General features: G+C 45.0%; 1 long non-coding RNA gene across 1 annotated transcript in view; it reads left to right on the forward strand.

Annotated features, from left to right (window-relative positions):
- The first annotated feature begins 627 nt into the window (after nt 1–627).
- Nucleotides 628–23,856, forward strand: part of LOC122456006 — a 296,596-nt gene continuing 273,367 nt past the window's right edge. The window contains exons 1-2 of the long non-coding RNA XR_006274600.1: nt 628–749; nt 838–1,153. This is a non-coding gene — a long non-coding RNA (uncharacterized LOC122456006). The remainder of the gene's footprint in view (nt 750–837; nt 1,154–23,856) is intronic.

A 23,856-nucleotide genomic window follows, 5' to 3' on the forward strand; every position in this document is an offset into this window, starting at 1 on the left:
CCACCTCCCCTCAGGGAAGACTAGGCACTCAGAGTTGCTGCAGGAGGCAGGATGAGCTCTGCTCCTTCCCCTCAGGAATTGGGTAGCAGCTTTCACACCATTCTCACAGGAGGAGGGAACAGAAAGAGCCAGCACCTCAGGGAGTATCTCTGCTCCTTCCGGCCTTTCTCTCTGTGAAAAATGGGTTACTCTATGTTTTGCTCCCCTCCTCTATCCCTGCAACACCAAGCTTGGGAAGGAAAAGGGGTGAATCCCTGGAGTTGCAGCAGGGAAGGTGCATTAAAGTGCAGAGGCAAAGTTGAAGTGGGTGCTAGGTTTGGGTGCATAATTAATTGCTGTTCTCGGGGATAGCCAGATGTGGGGCTCAGGAGGACAGAGGTCGTGTGGGGTTGGGCAGATGTGGGAATGAGGCTGTCCACGATTAATTAGGTTTGGGGAGAAGCTAGAAGCTCCGCCCCGTCAGGCAAACAGTTAAAATCACCTTACGCTATGCATGGGGGCGAGATGGCAGTATAGTAACTGCCCTGCCCATATTGAAGTGGGCAGGGGAGACCAAAAACCACAATGACTTTTGGACCAATAATAATTATTTTGAAGTCTGATTGGTGAGTTTTAAACTCTTGAGGTTGGCAGGACTGCGAGAACTGGAGCCTTCTTAAGCCCTAACCTGAGCAGCCTTAGCTGGTACCTGGCATGGCCCCTGGCTGCACCTCCTTTTGGCTTTAACTAACCCATTTTCCATGCTCTTTGTAAGTTTCCCTTTCCTGCCCACCATAGTGTGTTTCTCTCTCTGTTTTAATCATTAAAGTAGTTTTTCCCTTGATTTCCTTTCACTAGGAGAAAGCAAAGGGAACCCACTACTATTCCCTGCCTCAATAAACAAGGGAAGAAGACAAATAAAAAAATGGAAAAAGCATAAGCAGGCATCTGCAAGTTCCCAATTATCTGAGTGGCCACAGATGGTGCTGTGTGAAGTTATATCAACTCCACCTGCAGGGTGGCTCAAAAGATTCAAGATTGTGTCTGCTAACTGTAAGCATGCATTCATTGCTGGCATCTTCTGCGTCCCATGGTCTAGAATGTTAGAAAGTGATTCTCTGTGTAGGGGAACACTCTAGGATAAGAGAACACCTAGCCTGAATGCTTCTTAAAGGTAAGTGAGTATCCAGTTTTTCTTTTACATTAAGTAAGTGGGAAGGAGGAATAGGTTGTAGTATGCATCCTGAAGCTAGTTCTCGATCCTGTCTGTATTCAGGGCATTCCTATTAGACTTTCTTAGGGAAGAATTTTGTTACACTTAGGATACTCTTCTAGATTAACTCCTTCACTGGCTTTTTCTGCACTGAATGGTAGTTCCTCAGTATATCCCAATAGTAAACATTTTCTAGTATAAATATTTTGCAAAGGAACTGACTGTGAGGACTTGTAATTGAAGCTATGCAAAACTCAGTAGTTTGGGTTCTCAAGTGTTTTGCAAACCCTTTACTCAATTTTTAGTTCACATGGCATCTGACCCCCCCTCCCCCAAATGTTAGGGTCAAACTCAGAGAGAACCTCAGAGTTTTGCCTGGTTTCCACATACAGCTATAACTTGGCCTAGGCTGGTTTGAAATTAAATCCAGGATGGTTTGAAATGTTCATAATCCTCAACAAGCCTGGGCTGATAGCTAAATCTAAAATCAGGACAGTTAAGTTTCATATGCTTTTAAAACTGTACTTGTTAAGTGCTAAACCTGTATGTTACTACAACATAACTACTACCAGCTGTAAATAAAATAATCCCCTCCTGACACCCCCCCCTTTTTTTGCACTTGAACAGTGAAGCAACACTTTCCCACTTTGTCTTGCTGCATCAGACAAAGACCAAAGTGTAGATCATCTGCTAGACACTTTTGCAATATTTTATTCTTTAATAATTTATAACTATAGAACAAATTTGAAAAAACGAGCCTTGCCTTTTTGCTCTTTAAGTTGACAGATCTGAGAAACCGTTCATTTCCCCAGAAAAATAAATAGCTGAGTCATTCCTCTTATATCTTCTAGAGTAAAGGTCAGTGCTATGACCTATTTAGGGGGCTTGCTGTTCACTGCTGTTATGATGATTGGAGGGTTGTTACAAATAACTGTTTGTCTTGGCTTGTAAACTTAAGCAGGGGAAATTATAAGTATTCCATATGCATCATCGGCACACTTCAACAGACTCCAAAACTCATCCTGTTCCCTCCACATTTGCTTTAGTCAAACTGAGTTGTTTTTGCCTGCAAGGTCCTTAATATTCAAGCTCAATTTAGAGCAGTTCTTCTAACATACACGTTTGCTCCAGCATATTAATATGATCTCTACTACATTAGATCAAATACTTTTAATTAATTCATTAAATATGATGCAATTAATTCATTAGTGAAGGGTTCATCTGGGAAGTACCATTTTATGATTATGCCACCAGTGCTTTTACTGCATTTGATTATGTTCCCGTGTCATTAAAGTTCAAATTGAATGGGGGTAAAACAGAATAAAACACTTTTTTTTATTTTTGTATAAAGAGAATGGAAGAAATTTAAAATGTACAGCTATACTATTACAATGCGTGCTTATTTGTTGAGTCAATGTTGCATGACTTTAGTAATAGAGTCTGTGTTATAGAAGATTGCGTGGGAAGATGTGGAGTAAAATATTTCCTGAAATGAGCTGTCCATGTGTATTAATAGTCCCGATATATTTTGCTATTATCGGTATTAAAGAAAAGAGCTGTTGGTAATCGAACTCCCAAACTGTCATGCATCTCTGGGTATGCTGCTGACTCATGAAATTTAATGTCAGATTGTTTAGTTGGTGTCCAAAGAGAATTCCTTCCAGTCTTGGAATTTAAAAAAAGCAGGATATGAATTGCAAATGGACATAAATAAAAGCAGACAAAATGTTTTGAATTTTTTGAGAGGCAAAAAAAAAGACAGTCTGACAAGTTATTTTGAAACACAGTTTGGGCATTTGAATGTATCCTGATGCATTTCTAGTGGAAATCCATATTGTCCAAGACTTCTTGAAAGACAGAACTCAGCCAATAAATAAAAAACCATTTTGCTCAGTGAAACTGGACCTGGGAAGCAGTCCGTTTCTTGATGCAGATAATTTTGTTGAGGGTTGCAAAAGTACTGGACTTCTGCAGGGCCAGCAAACTGCCTGTGCCAAGTACAAGCTTAGAGTAAAGTTTTATGTGAATAGACTCTGATGCCAGCAAGTGCCTGCAAGATTTATGGGACCTTAGGCTTTATTTTCAAACCAACGGATCCCAATCTGAGTAAACCAAAACAATAAAATCAATATTAAACTCGTGTCAGGGCTCGGATTCAGCTGGTCCATGGCAGTATAGCATACTGCCCCATCCTCAGCTTGACATCTTGTTATCCGATTTCATGGGGGCAAAGGGGAGTTTCTAGCTGTTAATGGTTGTGAATAACATCTTGCGAATGTGAACTTAAGTGTAGTGGATGCAGAGATCTACCTGAGTTTGGGGAGAGGAACGATAGCTTTGACAGGTGTGAATTGCCCCATTCATCTTGGTGAGGTGCCCACAGATGTTGATGTAATGTGAGCTTTAACTATTTAATCTTCATGTAAAAATAAAAAACAGGGAAGAGGACACCTCTATACCGCTTACTGCCAGGGACATCTCATTTTGCTGTCAGGACTGGGTGGTGTTTGGGAAATACCTCCACTTATTTTTTTTTTTTTTCCCCAAATTAAATAAGCCCCTGGTTTCTCATTTTAAGTCCCACTGAGGGAGAACTAGGTTCAAGGAGCTTAAAGAGTTGGACGGTTTACTGTAAGCAGCATCACATTTTGACAGCACACACAGGCAAAGCTTATGGGTAGAGTTGGGAAGAGTGCTCTTACCTCTCTCTCTCTCCAATCTGAGTACTAATTATTTAGTTCTAGTTGTTACCTGACTAAAAATCATAGTGAAATAGAAACATACAGAGATGGCTTGATTTTTTTTTTTTTACCACCACCGTGAACCTTGTTAGACCACACAAATGCATATTGCAACTTCCATGATTTTCTTGACTTGCCTTAATATATTGAGTCTGTCAGTTCTCAAAGCATAGTTGGAGACGGAGTGCTAGTATCAAAGCCATTTTTAATGTGCCCACAATTGTCAGATGACTCTCCTGAATTATTAGTGTATGGTTAGACTGCTATTGAGATACGTATTGGCTTGCTTTCTTGCCAAATGGACTCCAGTCACTCTTGGTAAGTGCACAGCTCTTGGTTGATCCCAGGACAGTTTGTGGTATCTGTGCTGTAAAGGCAGGTAAGTGTTAGTAAAACAGAATCTTAGAAAAAAGTGAGTGATATTTATCTCTAATGCCATGTCAACTGGAATGACCTAAAAGTGCCTGCAAATGCCCACTCTAGCTTGCAAGTTGGAACAAACACGACAGTTTGACTTGATGTGTAGATCTTGCTGTTTTAAAGTTAATATTTGCATGGGCATTTTTGTCACCGGTTTATAGCTGGCAAATAGTTTTGTTGGTGCTGGATAGGTAATGGATTAAAAAATAGCTTAATCTGTATAGTTTCTACAATGCTTCATACTACAAACAATTTAGATAAAACCAGAGGAGAAATATGAGTGGATGAAACCAGCTCATTTTTCAAATGAATTGTGAGTTTGACTAGACTGGTCTGTTTCCAGAAGATGCAAATATAACCTGCATTACCAGATGACTTCCATGGTATTGGTGATTGGTAGATAGGACGGGGGAGAGGAAAATCTTTCACCTCTGTCATTGATCTGGATATGGTCGAGACTGGTTGATCAAAAGACATGACCATCTGGTGGCTATATACTAGCCTATGCCAAATGAGTGTGATGTTCTTAGTCCAGTAGCTAGAGGCTAAGTATCCACATCATAAAGGCCACTGCTGTAACTGATACCTTTTCAACTGAGGCTCACAGTCCTATTGGAAATGACAAGCATACTAACTGTATGCAGTGTAGTTATAGCTGTGTGGGTCCCACGATGTTAGAGAGACAAGGTGAGTGAGGTAGTCTCTTTTATTGGACCAACTTCTGTTGGTGAGAGAGAGAGAGAGAGAGAGATACAAGCTTTCTAGCTTACCACATAGCTCTTCTTCAGAAGCTGGGAAACTTGTCTCTCTCACCAACAACAGCTGGTCCGATAGAGATTACCTCACCCACCTTGCCTCTCAGTTTCTAGGGGCATATGTTGAATTGGTTTTAAGAAACTTTCCCTATCAGCCATGTATCATTTTAATTCAAAGTAACACCAAGCAGGAGTGGCCCTAGCTGTTTCACTGACCAGGGCAGAAAAGTCCACCTCTCCTCCCCCAAATAAACAAACCAGCTCAATAGCACAGTGGTACAGCACCCCCATGGAAGAAGCTGTCCAGGGTGACTGCCCTGCTCACCTGCCTCTAGAATCAGTCCTGGCACCAGTTATGTTTCTGGTCTCTGGTCACAACTGGAATGGATACAGATATATTAACTCCCTCTTCACCAGCAATCACTTTGTACTTTTTCTTTCTGTGAATTACGTGCTAGGATTCTCTACTTACTGAAGTTTTCTTTCCTTTCTTGGAGGATGGCCCTGAGATTTTTAGCTAGAGAGAGCTGCTCTCAGATGGTCACCAGAGGATCTTATTGTGAAGGATCACTAAGAAGACCACTTAGAAAAAGCTTGTTATATGTAGTTTTCTTGGCTAGCTGAAGTTAGTGGCGGAGGACCCTTGAGAAAGAAAGTGGTTGTTCTCAACATTGGTGGCTGTAAGGGCCTGCGGAAGACTTTGTTACGGCTAGCCAGGGAACTTCTGCTTTCTCGAGCGGAGAGGTTACTGTGGGACATAGATAGTTTTTGAAGGACACAGCTGCTTTGCATGGCCCTTCGCCAGGTAGTAGAAAGCCCCCCTTTAAGAAGCACCTAATTCTATATTCATGAGCTGTTTTTGTGTAGTGCTTATTAACGCTGACTGTCTGCCCCTCCATTGGACTCCATCCCAGGCAGAGCTCCGGTGTGCTGGGTTCCCTGCCTTTGTGACTGCAACGCTTGGAGTCCCCTTGTGGGTGGGCCACTAACCTTCAGTAAAGCCAATAACTCACAGCTGTGTGTAAGCCTCGTTTTTCTCAGAGTACTCCTGCCGGACCTGTGGTGCTTCGAGCACCATGGCCCAGAACATTTGGCGCAGAGAGCAGGGTACTCTGAGAAGCAATACCGCTTTGGCTGAAGGTAGGGGAAGTGGGGAAGCCGTTGCTGTCCTTACAGCGCATACCAGGATGACCCTCGACGGAGCACTGGGGGCCAATAGTGTGGGTTATGGCCGGGTGGGCTGCCCCGGCGGATTGGCCGGAATTCCAACAGGCCACAGGGGTCATGCCCGTGCAGCTGGTTGAGGGATTACACCAGTTGTGAGCAAACTGGCACTCTGGGACGGAGCGGTGGGCGATGGGGGAGCTAGGGTGGCTCCTGCTGACCGCTGTCTGGGCCCAGGAGGAGCAGGTGCTCCGCTTACAGCGGGCACTGGAAGGGAAGACTCAGGAATGCAAGGCGGAGGCCCAGGCCGTGGCTGAAGAAGTCGTCACCTCCCAGATGGAGAGCGCCCGGGAGCTGACACGATGCTGTGAAGTGTTGGTTGCCTGGGTAGCGAATAAAAGGCGCCTCAGGCACGGGCGGCAGCCGGTGACCACCGCCCAGGTGCACGCGGTGACCACTGCCCCCTCCTGGGACCCCAAGACTTGGGATGGGAACATTTGGGACTCGGACGAGGGGGAGGAGGAGTCTCCCGCAGTGGCTCTGGCGGCCCCGGTCCGGGAATTGTGGGTGCAAGGAGGCGCCCTACAACCAGAAGTTGTCTGCACGTTTAAAAAGAGTGAGTTGCAGGAAATTGTGAAGACGTTCCAACAGAAGCCCGGGGAGAGCGTCCTGCAGTGGCTCATGAGGGTCTGGGACAATGCAGGTAACACGTTTTGTTGCTTTCTTATGAATTTCAACAGTTGGGGGTCTTATCGCAAGACTCTCGGGTACATGCACAATTGGCAAACCCGCCGCAGCCGGGGGACAAGAAATCGAAAGCCCCTCTTTGTACTGCTGGCTGGCGGCTGCAGTGGAGGTGGCCTACCCCTCGGTGGGGGAGTTGGAGGCATAGGCGCGCCCCTGGAAGACCGTTCTGGAAGGGGTGCAAGCCCTTTGTCAATTGGGAATGGCCTGGGCCGTCACCATGGGCGGAGAGAGAGGGTCGGACGATGTACCGGTGACAAAATCGATTAAAGCTACAGTGTTACGCCTGGCCCCTGAAGAGTTAAAACCTTCCCTCCTCGCAGTCGTCATGGCAGAGAATGGGCATGTGGGAGACTTGGCAGCCACCCTTATGCAATTGGAGGCTGCCTTGGCGGGTGCTAGGCCAAGAGCCATACGGGCTGCAAAGGGGCAGCAAGGTGGGGGACAGGAGAAAAGGGAGTTGCGGGTGCCCCGGAAGACCTTGTGGCTAGATCTCTTGCAGGCTGGTGTCTCTCACGAGGAAATCAATGGAAAGCCAACGGCGGACTTATATAAGCGATGGATGCAGCTGCCCCCTACCAAAAGTAGTGCCAGAGGAAAAGGGGAGAAGAGTGTGGAGCGAACCAAGCCCACGGAGCCTTCTGCTCCACCAGCCAAGTGGAAACTGCTGTGCCCACATTGAGGGTGTGGCATGTCCTCCATTCTGTGTGTCGCGGCGGCCACACACGGGAGGGAGGCGGGGGACTGACGCCCCTACGTACCCCCTAGCGATTCGCTGGCCGAGGGGAGGAGTCCAACACATGTTGGCGTTGATAGATACGGATAGCTGGGTATTATACAAGGGCCTCTGGACCTGGATAACTGCGTGGGAGGCGAAGGGTTGGGAACTCGCAGGCCGGCCCCTGTGGGGAGCGGCGCTCTGGCAGCAACTCCTGCGCTATGCCCGACGAGCCCCTCTGGCCGTGCGACATGTAGATGCCCATGCAAAGGCTAAAACCTCCGAGGCCCATTTGAACACGATGGCTGATGCAATGGGAGTGAGGAGAGGCCCTGTGTAATCTGTTCCCTTTACCTCCCGTAGGTCTAGAAACCAGTGCCCCGAGCGAGACCAAGTGGCACATATTGGCTAACGTGTGGTGGACGGTACTGTGGCAGAAATCGCAGGCCGCTGTAGTCCTCACCATCTGGGAAGGATGGGCATACATACTCCCCAGAAGGGGAAGACTATCCCCGCATGGTCTCGCTCTCCTGTTTGTCGCGGCTCTCCTTATGAGAATCACCGCTGCAAGAGCTACCACCTCCTCTGTAAATATCTGGTTGGTGTTAGCCCAAAGTGCTGTTAATGCGACGTTGTTTTGCTTACCGCGTATGTATGCCATGGGTGCCATGATGGAGATCTGTTTCATCGGCATCTGCACAGACCTGACCCTAATCCAGAACTATTCCTTACTGAAGACAATTGATAAGACTATTACATATACGGATTTGTATGCTTTGGGTCCCGCCCAATACAATGTAGACGCGTCTATGTATTCGTTCCGTCTTCTTGGCTTGTATTTTTGCTGCCTTTGCGGCCGAGGCCTAGTTTTCCAGTGCTGTGTGCAGTTTCCCCTCTGCACTGTATCCTCATGGTCCTTGACATCGCTCGAGAAAGCGAGGGGAGGAGTGTAAGGGACTGCAGAAGACTTTGTTACGGCCTAGCTAGGGAACTTCCGCTTTCTCGAGCCGAGAAGTTACTATGGGACATAGATAGCTGCTTCGTTATTGTGGGATAGAGAGAGTTCTTGAAGGACACAGCTGCTTTGCATGGCCCTTTGCCAGGTAGTAGAAAGTGCCCCTTTAAGAAGCACCTAATTCTATATTCATGAGCTGTCTCTGTGTAGTGCTTATTAACGCTGACTGTCTGCCCCTCCGTTGGACTCCGTCCCAGGCAGAGCTCCGGTGTGCTGGGTTCCCTGCCTTTGTGACTGCAACGCTTGGAGTCCCCGTTGCGGGTGGGTCACTAACCTTCAGTAAAGCCAATAATTCACAGCTGTGTGTAAGCCTCGTTTTTCTCAGAGTACTCCTGCCGGACCTGTGGTGCTTCGAGCACTGTGGCCCAGAACAGTGGCCATCTATATTTGCTGATAAATATTTGTTAGACTGCTTTCAGTTGGGGCTTTCAAAGATGTTAGTCCCACCATGATGCTTATATGAAAGGGCAGCATGTGATGAATGGTTGATCCCCACATGATAGCTGAGTTTGGCAAGAACTGTAGTGCACCTGATGCCACCAGTGAGATCGTTCATCCTTGCCATAAGCACGTGCTTTGCTTTACTTTGTACGTTCTGCAGATCCTTGGCATTGTGGTGACAAGATTGCAGTGAACAATCACTAACTCTTGCCATGGTGTCTGTAGCTCTATAATACTAGCTCCAGTCACACATCTCCAAGTACAACTTCTGGTCTTGTGTTAAAACGCTCCTAGAAATGAGGCATAATAGAAGCAAATGATCAATTTATAAAAACTTTCTTTCACTAGGAGCTGGAGTAATTTGTGCAGGATGAGGGGCTGGGGCTGTTTCAGGTACAATTGTGGGCAATTGTGGACCATGTTCTCTGTCTCCTCCTTTATGGACCCAGAACACATCTCTGTGGCTTCAATCACAGGGGATTTGTAAAGGGTCCTCTGTGACTTTTGGGGAGTTCACAATCCGGGCAAAGCACTTTCACTCTCCTCTCTGGACACAACTTTTGTTATGCTTCTCAGCACAGTGGCACTCGGAATAGGACCCTCAGATTATAAGCATCAGGGTGAAGCTTTTTTCTAAAGGGACAGGCAAAGTATGCAGGGCAGAAGGGATATTGATGAATGCTCCTGTGTGAGCAGAGTGAAATGCTCAGCCTCTTTTGGTTGACCCAGCAGAGTCAATCTGGATGAAATTTAAGGACAATGAAAGTAATTCGTGGGCTTTTGGATCCTATACGTCACTGTGGCACGAATAGCAACTAGATCAGGATTTTTCACAGGTAAGGGAAACATGTAGGAGAACAGAAAATAGTTTTATGTAGGATTTTAATTACGCAGTTGTTGATTGGAATAAACAGCCTTTAAAAAAATACTTATAGAGGTGAATCATGATTGTTTTTAACCCCCACCCTCCAAAAGCCCAAACCCTCTGTTTGTTGAACAGCCTGAAGCTATTTTTGGCTTACACTTATGTCGACATGGTTATGTTGCTCTGGAGTTTGAAAAATCCACCTCCCTAAGCAAGATTGTTATGCTGGCCTAATCCTCAGTATAGACACAACCAGGTTGATGGAAGAAAGCTTTCATTGCCTAACCCTTCTTTTGGTGTAGGCTGTGTCTGTGTTATGGAATTATGCTGGCATAGTCCTCGTAGTAGACGTAACATGAATCTACAAATGAAATTCCTTCTCATTAAGTCAAAACAGGCAAAGCTAATGGAAATTGAGTAAAAGTAGGGATCTAAAGCATAGTTAGTAAGCAAAATGCTTTTAAATATTTAACTCGTTTGAGAGATGTATAAATAGTAAGAGAAATAAATAAAAAGGTAATTGACATTTAATTACAATACACAGCCAGAAAATACAGACTGGGCAGATTTGTACATAACATGCTATTGTAAAACCTATTACAATGGTCCATGAATGACAGGAGATGCAAGTAGAGAACAGGTCTTCTGTACTGTAAAGTATCATAGAATATCAGGGTTGGAAGGGACCTCAGGAGGTCATCTAGTCCAACCCCCTGCTCAAAGCAGGACCAATCCCCAACTAAATCGTCCCAGCCAGGGCTTTGTCAAGCCTGACCTTAAAAACTTCTAAGGAAGGAGACTCTACCACCTCCCTAGGTAACACATTCCAGTGAAATGTTTGCAGGTGAACATTTCCAGTGAACACATCCTCCTAGTGAAAAAGTTTTTCCTAATATCCAACCTAAACCTCCCCCACCACAACTTGAGACCATTACTCCTCGTTCTGTCATCTGCTACCACTGAGAACAGTCTAGATCCATCCTCTTTGGAACCCCCTTTCAGGTAGTTGAAAGCAGCTATCAAATCTCCCCTCATTCTTCTCTTCCGCAGACTAAACAATCCCAGTTCCCTCAGCCTCTCCTCATAAGTCATGTTTTCTAGTCCCCTAATCATTTTTGTTGCCCTCTGCTGGACGTTTTCCAATTTTTCCACATCCTCCTTTTAGTGTGGGGGCCCAAAACTGGACACAGTACTCCCAGATGAGGCCTCACCAATGTCAAATAGAGGGGAATGATCACGTCCCTCGATCTGCTGGCAATGCCCCTACTTATACATTCCAAAATGCCATTGACCACCTTGGCAACAACGGCATGCTGTTGACTCATATCCAACTTCTCGTCCACTCTAACCCCTAGATCCTTTTCTGCAGAATTGCTGCCGAGCCATTCGGTCCCTAGTCTGTATTGGTGCATAGGATTCTTCTGTCCTAAGTGCAGGGCTCTGCAATTGTCCTTGTTGAACCTCATTAGATTTATTTTCACCCAATCCTCCATTTTGTCTAGGGCCCTCTGTATCCTATCCCTATCCTCCAGCGTAGCTACCTCTCCTCCCAGTTTAGTGTCACCTGCAAACTTGCTGAGGGTGCAATCCACACCAGCCTCCAGATCATTAATGAAGATATTGAACAAAACCAGCCCGAGGACCGACCCTTGGGGCACTCCACTTGATACCGGCTGCCAACTAGACATGGAGCCATGGATCACTACCCGTTGAGCCCGACAATCTAACTAGGTTTCTATCCACCTTATAGTCCATTCATCCAGCCCATACTACTTTAACTTGCTGGCAAGAATACTGTGGGAGACCATGTCAAAAGCTTTGCTAAAGTCCAGGAATATCACGTCCACTGCTTTCCCCTCATTCACAGAGCCAGTTATCTCGTCATAGAAGGCAATTAGATTAGTGAGGCATGACTTGCTCCTGGTGAATCCATGCTGACTGTTCCTGATCACTTTCCTCTCCTCTGAGTGCTTCAGAATTGATTCCTTGAGGACCTGCTCCATGACTTTTTCAGGCATTGAGGTGAGGCCGACTGGCCTGTAGTTCCCAGGATCCTCCTTCTTCCCCTTTTTTTTTTTTTTTTTAAAAAGATGGGCACTAGATTAGCCTTTTTCCAGTTGTCCGGGACCTCCCCCGATTGCCATGAGTTTTCCAAGATAATTGCCAATGGCTCTGCAATCACATCCGCCAACTCCTTTAGCACTCTTGGATGCAGCGCATCCAGCCCCATGGACTTGTGCTCGTCCAGCTTTTCTAAATAGTCCCGGACCACTTCTTTCTTCACCAAGGGCTGGTCAGCTCCTCCCCATGCTGATAGAAAGGAATAGAAATATGCTGTAAAGAAATGCTGTTGAATATATTGCTTCTGCCTTAACAGGGCTCTGCTTCATGCTCCTTGTATAGACTGAACTTCCATTGACTCGATTGGGAGGCCTGCCTACATAAAAGGTGATCTGGCCCATTGAGGAGGGAAGAGGTTGGAGACAAGAATAATAACTTCTAGTCTGGCATGAGAGAGAATGTCAGTATAAAGTGCATATAACAATGGAATAAGGTTTGATTAAATGCTCTTTAGGAGCCTGATCTTGCAGGCCTATTCAGGCATAACTCTCAGTGAATTTAAGTGCTTCCCCTGGCAGTGGCATCAAGGGAAATTTGCCTGCATAACAGTGAGCAGATGAACTTTCAGGGAAAACTCTCAGCCTGTGAAAATAGCGTAGCTCTTTTGACTTCAGTGGAGCTCCACTAATGTATGCCAGCTGAGGATCTGGCCCAAAGATCCAGACAATGCCAATGTATGAATTTTAAAGGATACAAATTGCTTTTTTTTTTTTTTTTTTGGTTCTGTCACAGATCAGAATTTTAAGAACTAGAGAGTAGGCAACATGATTAATATTCAGAAAAGGTAATGAGTAATGACAAGTGATTACAAGCGAGTTAGCCAGACATCAGCTGTTTATAACTATTGAATGGGATTCATCAAAAAATCTGAGTTTGAATGGGAACAAATCACTGGTTTGTGGATGATGTTGTGGTTGATAGACCTCCTCTAGAGCAGAGTGGTCACATTAACTTAGGAAAAGGATGGTATTCTTGCTAAAGAAAGTAAAACAGAAGGCACAAGCAGGCTAATATAAGCTGAGAGGGGGACATTTTCATGAATGGGGAATTGAAGGTTACAGAATTTGCAGTTCTTCAATTGAAGTCCTTAAGTCTTTGTACATGGAAGAGTTTTATTCTGACATACATCTTTTAAAGTGAGTCTGATTATATAGCAGAATTTAAAGCGCTGTAATAAATTTAGGAAGACATTTGCATCCCTGCTACTGTGATCCAGCTGTGTTTAAAGTAAACACACCATCACACGCATCCAGTGGTGATCTGGAGCCGGTTCATACCAGTTCTCTGGAACCAGTTGTTAAATTTAGAAACCCTTTTAGAACCGGTTGTCCTGACAGCAGGTCAGGTTCTAAAAGGGTTTCTAAATTTAACAACCAGTCAAAAGTGGCACCTTAGGCACCAACTCCGTGGGTGTTCCAGGGCTGGAGCACCCACGAGGTGCAGAGCACTCACCGGCAGCTCCCCGACCAGCCCCAGCACACCTCATCTCACCTCCGCTCCGCCGCCTCTCCTGAACATGCCGCCCCACTCTGCTTCTCTGCACCGCCCCCACCCCAGCTTCCTGTGAATCAGCTGTTTGCGCGGGAAGCCAGGGAGGGCTGAGAAGCCAGAATCTAGCGGAGGGGAGCTGGGGCGGGGAGCGGTTCCACTATGCGCCCCCCCCCCCGGGTTACCTGCTGTGGCACGGGTGGCCCTCCTCATGCGCTAACCCCAGCTCCCCTCTGCTCCGCCTCCTCCTCCCTGGGCCTGAGCGCGAAGCTGCCGCTTGCTTCTCAGCCCTCCCAAGCTTCCTGCCAGAAAGCTGGGGGTCAGAAAAGCAGAGCGGGGCGGTGGGTTCAGGGGAAGAGGTGGAGCAGAGGTGAGGTGAGCTGGGGCCGGGCACGGCATGGGGCAGGGAGCTGCTGGTGGGTGCCCTGCACCCACCAAATTCTCTCTGTGGGTTCTCCAGGGCTGGAGCCCCCATGGAGTCGGTGCCTAAAGCGCCACTTTTTGATGTGATTTAGTGGGTGGGGAGCGGCCACTCCCCTTGCCCCCCCCGCTATGCTACCCCGCCCCTAGGAGCCAGAGGGACCTGCCGGATGCTTCTTGGGAGCTGCCCCAGGTAAGCACTGCTGGGACTCCCCACCTGGCTCCCTGGCAGGTCCCTCTGGCTCTTAGGGATGGGGTGGGGCGGGCACCCACTACAATGGCCCACAAGACCCTCCTGCCCGGTTCTGGGGGTAGTCAGGGGTCCAGGGAGGGGGTGGATGAGGCAGGGGTCCTGGGGGGGGGGAGAGCGTGGTCAAGGAACACGGGAGGGTTGGACTTTCCATTTTGAAGGTTTACAATATTTAAACCTTCAAGCAAATAATAATAAAAAAGGGTTTGTTTTTCTAACTAGTGGTTTTACAAGTTCAGATTCAGATCTAGATATTCCCAGGAACTGAAATGTTTAGATCTGGATTTTCAGTTTGACTCCCCCATCTTTAAAGTTATTAAACTTGCTGAGTTTTTGAGCGCCTATCTTTTATATTTAGGAAAGAAAGTAAAATGTGTTTATAAGCCATTCAAATGGAGTGCGCTATATTGCATCCAATATTTATTGCTGTTCAGATGATTCTGATCCATGTTAGCACCCTGTATAATGTGAACTATTTGTTTAAATTTAAAGCGCTATCCTCATTAAGACAGAATAATATGTTAATTGGTACACATCACACTGAGAAGAGGACGTATATGGAATAAGGTGTCATAAGCAGAGTATTAATTGCCTGTGACCTCGATGGGGGAAGGCAACCTAAGTTTCTGCTGTCTTAATGATCTTAGTGTTAAAAATAGACTTGCTTTTACTTTTTTTAATTTGTAATTAAAATTCCTGTAAGAAAACAGGATTTGGATTTTAGATTAAACAAAGGATCTAAGTGTGTGCGTGACTTAGAAAGAGAGAGCATAGTCTATAAATGTAGAAGTGGTTTGGTGGATATGTAAAAAAGGTTTGTTAAATGTCATTGTATGCCACTGGATAGATTTATAATTTGAAGTGGGAAGCATAAACCCACACATATAAATCAAACGTGCTCTTTGAAAGCCCCTCTTTTTAACCATAGTTACTATTAAATGCTAGAAAATTCTACTTCTCTAAGTATGAATTTTCTTCTTAGGCCTTGCTCACACCTTTCTCTGATTTAATTAAACCAGTGCAAACCCCTCTGGACATTCTTACTTCGATTTTAGCTTAAACCTGTTCCTAACTGACGTCAGCTAAAACTGAATTAAGCCTGTTTTAACTGAAGTCTACATGTTCTTTTTCACTTTAACTAAATTGGTTGAAAATCACATGTTAAATTAAACTTGTGTAACTCTGTAGATAAATTCTGAATGTGAATATTCAGCTGATGTGGCCTCTGTTAGCCACTGTACATAAATGGTATGTATTTGCTCTGGAGAGGAAAAGTTACTCTAAGGAAAATGAAAAGGAGGACTTGTGGCACCTTAGAGACTAACAAATTTATTTGAGCATAAGCTTTCGTAAGCTACAGCTCAAATAAGTTTGTTAGTCTCTAAGGTGCCACAAGTACTCCTTTTCTTTTTGCGAATACTGACTAACACGGCTGCTACTTTGAAACCTGTCATTATCTAAGGAAAATATTGATGCACCAATATGCACTGCTATTTGAGATGACTACTGGATTTGGTGACCTGCTCTTGGGTTTAATCAGAGGCTGAGCTGCTGCAGGCTGGGGCTTGATTTCAGAATCTGGGGAGTATCATTGGAAAAAGCAAACAGTTTTGCTGTTAGCCAAACCTGGCAGTACCTTGTGCGCAAAAGGTTGCAAGACATCTTTTATGTTGGGCTTTCATGGATTTTTTTTTTTCTTTCAATGAGAAAAGACTTCATTTTAAAGAGAAAATGTCAGAATAAGCCTGTCTCCTTTGACTTATTGATGGACAGAAATGTTATGAGTAATACTGATATGTGAGAATAGGAAACTGGAGGCCAGGAATTCAGCTCTAAATAGCACTGAAACAGACAGCAATGTGTCCTTTTTCTGTCTGCTTTTCTTAGCTGTTGCGACTTGCTTTCATACTTGGATGTCAGTTGTTGCCTGTTGCATCCTGATATGGTGGGAACGTCAGAGCTGGAGACAACTTAAAATCTGAGCTCAGCTCACCCAACAACATAACTTTCAAAGATCAGATCTGAATTACTGTCTCCACCTTGAAATTATTTCCACATCAGGATGCAGTGGGCAGACACTCAGCAACTAACCTCTAAGTAAGAAAACAAATGGCAAAAACTTGTCTTAAATTTGGACAGTGCTTGGGCTGAGACAGACCAAGAAATAGAACCCAGTTCTCTGTCTTAGCAGAATAGGCCTTAAGACCGCTGGCCTGATACCATATTATAAATAGTAAAAACTGAACCAATGTTCAATAAAGTTTGTTTCCACTAGTGAAGAAACAGCTTGCATTTCCTTTGCTGCTCTGCTGTATATCCTTTTCTCTTTGCTGGCTTATAATAGCCATATGCAGCTTTTGTCTTACTGCTGTACTTACTAGGGAAAATAAATATCAAAGGTAGCTCGAATCACCACGTGAAACACATTCCCAGAAGCCCAAGTCCCCGAGTGAAATGCATTTCTCTAGTCCCCAGATCTGAATCTGTGCTTCTTTTCTGCTACTTTCCTAATTCCCCAATTATTACAACTCTGTGTCTCCAGCTACCTCTAACATCCCTATTTTGGGCGTGTCCAGCTCGTCTGCCCAGACCAGCACTCCACATTTGTTCCCTTTCTGTCTGGTTGTTTCAGTTCTACCGATTGGCTGGCCACTTAATAGGATCCCTTTCAAAAAGTGAACTATATGATAATTTGAGTGATTCAGAGCAGTGCAATTCCCTGCATCTTCCTTGTTCTGGCCTCAGGTGCTGCTCCAGTTCAGTGGGGAGTCCCCAAGTGCCAGAGCTGACACAGTGGCTCCACACACTTCCTGTAGCTCCCAGCATACGGGCATATTTGGAGTGTTTTATTCTCCAGTAGTGTCTGGCAACCCCAAGAACCAGTTTCCAGCCCTCCCAGCATCAGGGCTCTGTTTGAGTGTCTTTAGCTACCTTTGCTATTCCAGCTGGTCCTGCTTCAAATGCAGTTCAGCTAGACTGCAAGATCTAGTGCAGTGGCTTACATTTTCAGGCCATTATGTGTCTGCCTTTTCTTTAAAGGGACATATGTGAATGCTCTAAATGAAAAGCAACAATGTTACTGGTCCCAGTGGTGAGCTGGAGCCGGTTCGCACGAACTGGTTGTTAAATTTTGAAGAAGTTTTAGATCCGGTTGTTAACCTGCTTCCCTGCAGGTGGTGCTCGGCTCCGGCCGAGAAGTGATGTAATTCCTCTTCTGGCCGCTGAGGGCGCTGCACTGGGGAAGCCATGTGGGCTGCCGCCTGGCCCTGGCCATGAGCCCTGATGCTGCTGCTGCTGCTGCTCCCCGGCTGCTCTGCTGGGCCTGGGCTGCGTCCTGCTGCTCAGGCTGCTCCGAGCCACTCTCCCCATGAGCACCCACCATCCTGCCTCCAGCCAGCCCCTGTTTCCAGCTGGCCCCATGTCCACTGGTGTCCTGCAGTTCCCAGGGCAGTAACCCTGCACACCTGCTTCAATGAGGGGGGCAGGGAGCAGCTGGGACCCACACATGTGCACACCCTAGAGTGACCAGACAGCAAGTATGAAAAATCAGGACGGGGGTGGGGGGTAATAGGAGCCTATATAAGAAAAAGACCCCAAAATCGGGACCTATCAAATCGGGACATCTGGTCACCCTAGCACACCCCCCAGGGAGTGGTAGTGTCCCACACATGTGAAACGGAGCTCATTTCTATTTCATAGATTCATAGATACTAAGGTAAGAAGGGACCATTCTGATCATCTAGTCCGACCTCCTGCACAGCGCAGGCCACAGAATCTCACCCACCCACTCCTATGAAAAACCTCACCCACGTCTGAGCTATTGAAGTCCTTAAATCATGGTTCAAAGACTTCAAGGAGCAGAGAAGCCTCCCTCAAGTCAACCATGCCCCATGCTACAGAGGAAGGCGAAAAACCTCCAGGGCCTCTCCAATCTGCCCTGGAGGAAAATTCCTTCCCGACCCCAAATATGGCGATCAGCTGAACCCTGAGCATATGGGCAAGATTCACCAGCCAGATACCCAGGAAAGAATTTTCTATAGTAACTCAGATCCCATCCATCTAATATCCCATCTCAGGGGATTTGGCCTATTTACCCTGAATATATAAAGATCAATTACTTACCATTATCCCATCATACCATCTCCTCCATAAACTTATCAAGTAGAATCTTAAAACCAGATAGATCTTTTGCCCCCCACTGCTTCCCTTGGAAGGCTATTCCAAAACTTCACTCCTCTGATGGTTCAAAACCTTCGTCTGATTTCAAGTCTAAACTTCCTGGTGGCCAGTTTATACCCATTTGTTCTTGTGTCCACATTGGTGCTGAGCTTAAATAATTCCTCTCCCTCTCCCATATTTATCCCTCTGATATATTTATAGAGAGCAATCATATCTCCCTTCAACCTTCTTTTAGTTAGGCTAAACAAGCCAAGCTCCTTGAGTCTCCTTTCATAAGACCAGTTTTTCATTCCTCGGATCATCCTAGTAGCCCTTCTCTGTACCTGCTCCAGTTTGAATTCATCCTTTTTAAACATGGGAGACCAGAACTGCACACAGTATTCTAGGTGAGGTCTCACCAGTGCCTTGTATAATGGTACTAAAACCTCCTTATCCCTACTGGAAATGCCTCTCCTGATGCATCCCAAAACCGCATTAGCTTTTTTCACAGCCATATCACATTGGCAGCTCATAGTCATCCTATGATTAACCAATACTCCAAGGTCCTTCTCCTCTTCCGTTACTTCTAATTGATGCGTCCCCAACTTATAGTTAAAATTCTTGTTATTAATCCCTAAATGCATAACCTTACACTCCTCACTATTAAATTTCATCCTATTACTATTACTCCAGTTTACAAGGTCATCCAGATCCTCCTGTATAATATCCCGATCCTTCTCCGAATTGGCAATACCTCCCAGCTTTGTATCATCTGCAAACTTTATTAGCACACTCCCACTTTTTGTGCCAAGGTCAGTAATAAAAAGATTAAATAAGATTGGTCCCAAAACCGATCCCTGAGGAACTCCACTGCTAACCTCCCTCCTACCTGACAGTTCGCCTTTCAGTAGGACCCGTTGCAGTCTCCCCTTTAACCAATTCCTTATCCACCTTTTGATGTTCATATTGATCCCCATCTTGTCCAATTTAACTAATAATTCCCCATGTGGCACGGTATCAAATGCCTTACTGAAATCTAGGTAAATTAGATCCACTGCATTTCCTTTATCTAAAAAGTCTGTTACTTTTTCAAAAAAGGAGATTAGGTTGGTTTGGCACGATCTACCTTTTGTAAAACCATGTTGTATTTTGTCCCATTTACCATTGACTTCAATGTCCTTAACTAATTTCTCCTTCAAAATTTTTTCCAGGACCTTGCATACTACAGATGTCAAACTAACTGGCCTGTAGTTACCCGGATCACTTTTTTTCCTTTCTTAAAAATAGGAACTATATTAGCAATTCTCCAATCATTCGGTACTATTCCTGAGTTTACAGATTCATTAAAAATTCTTGCTAATGGGCTTGCAATTTCAGGTGCCAATTCCTTTAATATTCTTGGATGAAGATTATCTGGGCCCCCCGATTTAGTCCCATTAAGCTGTTTCAGTTTCGCTTCTACCTCAGATATGGTAATATCTACCTCCATATCCTCCTTCCCATTTGTCATGCTACCATTATCCCCAAGATCCTCTTTAGCCTTATTAAAGACTGAGGCAAAGTATTTGTTTAGATATTGGGCCATGCCTAGATTATCTTTAACCTCCACTCCATCCTCAGTGTTAAGCGGCCCCACTTCTTCTTTCTTAGTTTTCTTCTTATTTATATGGCTATAGAACCTTTTACTATTGGTTTTAATTCCCTTTGCAAGGTCCAACTCTACTCGACTTTTTAGCCTGTCTCACTTGATCCCTACATGTTCTGACCTCAATTAGGTAGCTTTCCTTGCTGATCCCTCCCATCTTCCACTCCCTGTATGCTTTGTGCTTCTTCTTAATCACCTCTCTAAGATGCTTGCTCATCCAGCTTGGTCTACAACTCCTTCCTATGAATTTTTTCCCCTTCCTTGGGATACAGGCTTCCGATAGCTTCTGCAGCTTTGATTTAAAGTAATCCCAGGCCTCGTCTACCTTTAGATCCATAAGTTCTTCAGTCCAATCCACTTCCCTAACTAATTTCCTTAATTTTTGAAAGTCAGCCCTTTTGAAATCAAAAACCCTAGTTGCAGATTTATTTTTGTTAATCCTTCCATTTAGTTTGAACTGAATTAGCTCATGATCACTTGAGTCAAGATTGTCCCCTACAACCATTTCTTCTATGAGGTCCTCGCTACTCACCAAAATTAAATCTAAAATGGCATCCCTCTAGTCGGTTCAGCAACTACTTGATGAAGGAATCCATCAGCTATCGCATCTAGGAAAATCTGAGCCCTATTATTATTACTAGCACTGGTCCTCCAGTCTATATCTGGGAAGTTAAAGTCTCCCATGATCACGCAGTTTCCATTAGTATTTACTTTATTAAAGACATTAAAAAGGGCTCTATCCATATCCAAATTAGATCCCGGAGGTCTATAGCACACCCCAAGCACTATCGTAGGAGAGGCTTTACTAGTTTTCTTCCCCAATGTAATTTTTGCCCAGACGGACTTTGTCTTATCCATTGCATCGCTTCTTACTTCTTTACATTCTACCTCATCATTGATATACAATGCTACTCCACCCCCTTTACCTTTGTTTCTGTCTTTCCTAAAGAGCACATACCCTTCAATACCTGTAGTCCAGTCATGACTACTATTCCACCATGTTTCTGTTATCCCTATAATATCTGGTTTCACTTCCTGCACCAGTAGCTCTAGTTCCTCCATTTTGTTACCTAGACTCCTCGCATTGGTGTACAAACATCTTAATTTTTGCTGTTTGGACTCACTCACATTTTGTACCCTATTAGGCACAGTCATTCTACAGCCAGTATAACCTATTAGACTAGTATCCACACTGCCCTCGCTCCTTGTATACATTCTCCTACCCACGGCTGTATCCTTTCTTACTTCATCTTCTTCCCTCTCAATGCTAAAATCTGGCGTGGAGATTTTCTGGACATCTCCCATCCATCTCCCCCCAATTCCTAGTTTAAAGCTCTCTTTATAGTTGTGCCAGCCTCGATCCTAGAAGTCTATTTCCTTCCCTACCTACTCAGATGAAGTCCATCCCGAGAGAACTGACCTCTGTCCGTGAATGCCTCCCAGTGGCCATACATCCCAAAGCCCTCCTTATAGCACCACTGCCTAAGCCATCTGTTGACAGTCATAATCTTGTCAGACCTTTGTTGCCCTTCTCTAGGAACAGGAAGGATCCCGCTCAAGATCACCTGAGCCTCAATTTCCTTAAGCGTCTTCCCCAGCCTAGCATAGTCTCCCTTAATACTTTCCAGCGAGAATCTAGCCATATCATTTGTTCCCACATGAAGGATAATTAGGGGATTCTTTCCCGCTCCCTTTAGGATCCTTTTCAACCTCAGGTCTACATCCCGTATCTTAGCACCCGGAAGACAGCACACCCTTCTATTCTCAGGATCAGCTCTAGTTACAGGCCTGTCTATTCTTCTCAATAAAGAGTCCCCGATCACATAGACCTGCCTTTTCCTGGTGACAGTGCTATTCTCCAGTCTCTCCCCTGTTCCCTCTGGCTGCAAGTTCTTTCCATTCCTATTTTCCCTTACAATCTTCTTCAACCCATCCTGTATCCTCCTGGGGCTCATATTTGGTGTAGTCTCCCTTGACTCTTCCCCTTTTTCTATAGGACTAGCCTCTCTTCTCTTCTTCCTTACCCTTCCACCTTCAACAAGTACCTGCTGAGCCCCTTCTTCATTTTCCAACTCTAGCCCATCTTTTCAGGCCCATCTTTTTTAAAAAAGGACTTTAGGCAGGGTTAACATTTGTATTTTCCCGGACAGGTAATACTTTTTTGGTTCTTAAATCGCCGTCCAGGAGGAATTTTTAAATTTTAAAAATTCCTCCCGGGAAAATATGGACGTATGGTAACTCTACTGGTACAAAAAATACACACTGGGGCACAGCCCTTAAACTGGAACTTTATACTGGGAATCGGTTGTTTAGATTTTGGTCAGCTCATCACTGACTGGCCCTCAATCTCCTCTGGATGTGGTCCAGGTTGTGGTACATTGGCAGGACAGTGTGGGGAAGCTATATTGCGGCTGTCTGTGCTGTCTCTGCTCTGCGGATAGATAAGATTTCAGGCTTCAGGTCTCTGTCTGTGAGACCCTTTGTGAGACTAAATTGAGGTGGAAGGTGAAGCTGTGGCAGTCCTAGAAGATACCCTAGGCATAATACATTCCTGTGTTGGAACAGAAAGAACATGTCTGCACAGTGGGGGGGGGGGGGAAGGGAGCAGAGGGAAGCGGGGGGAGGCAAGGAAGGATGTGGGGATTGTGAGGAGAGACTAATGATTTTACTTGACAACATAGGGCTGTAGCTTGGTTGCATACGTTGGGATGGATCCCATTCAGTGGAGTATGGGAATAATGAAAATTTCTGGTGCAGCACATAGTTTTTGTTGTATGTCTGGGGTCAATCAAAAATTTTTTTTTTTGATTGGTGGGTAAATTCCCCCCCCCCCCCCAACCTTGTGAGGGGATGGTGGATTGATTTTTTTTTTTTTTTTTTGCCTGAAATTATACTGTTTTGCAAGGCTGTTTTGGGGAGGAAAAGACTTTTTGTTTAAAAAAAAAAAAATCAATTCAGTGGAGGGGACATTGTGTCAAGGCTGCCCTGTTTCGGCATACCTGCCTATAATACCCAGCCTTGTGATGTGGGCTGGGCTGAGCTCCCTTTGTATTTAGGGAGCTCTAGTCATGCTGATGTAACATTTGCCTCAGTAAAAACATATTTGGAATTTTTTAACCAGACTGGATTGTATTTTCCTCAAACTCTGTGACTGTGACCCTAGTCCAGGCATCTATTCTCTTCCTGTAGAGTTCTTGCCTTTTTCCAGTCCTCCTTTCCCTTTAGTGTGGCCTACTAGGCTGTGTCACTGCAGTAAACTTTCCAGACCTCAGGTCCCCCTTTTTTTTTTTTTTTTTTTTTTTTGGTAGGCACAATTGAAGAGCGCATTTATTTATTTTTTAAATTTCAATAGCGTGATCTCGTAATTATTTTAAAGTTAGCCTATTGTACATATGATACAAACCAAAACTCTATGGACCGTTCTGCTGACCTGCTGCCTAGTATTTCATACTGTCATGTGAGAGACTGAGGTTCAGTTCCCAGAGCCAGTCACTTCAGGGTTGGCATTGCGCTCAGCCATTGTGCAGATGAAGCACATTGCATTACTCTTGAGCATTCCCTGTGATGGAATGAAGAGAGATGATGATGATGATGATGATGGGCTCTGGAACCTTCTAACCAAGGATAGTTGCTGGAACCCAGGTCTAGAAGAGTGGGGAGAGGGATGTTTTCTACTTTATCATTGGGAGCAAGGTATGAAAGCCGCCCCAAATGAAAAT

This window comes from Dermochelys coriacea, chromosome 10, assembly GCF_009764565.3.
Source record: "Dermochelys coriacea isolate rDerCor1 chromosome 10, rDerCor1.pri.v4, whole genome shotgun sequence".
Taxonomy (NCBI): domain Eukaryota; kingdom Metazoa; phylum Chordata; order Testudines; family Dermochelyidae; genus Dermochelys; species Dermochelys coriacea.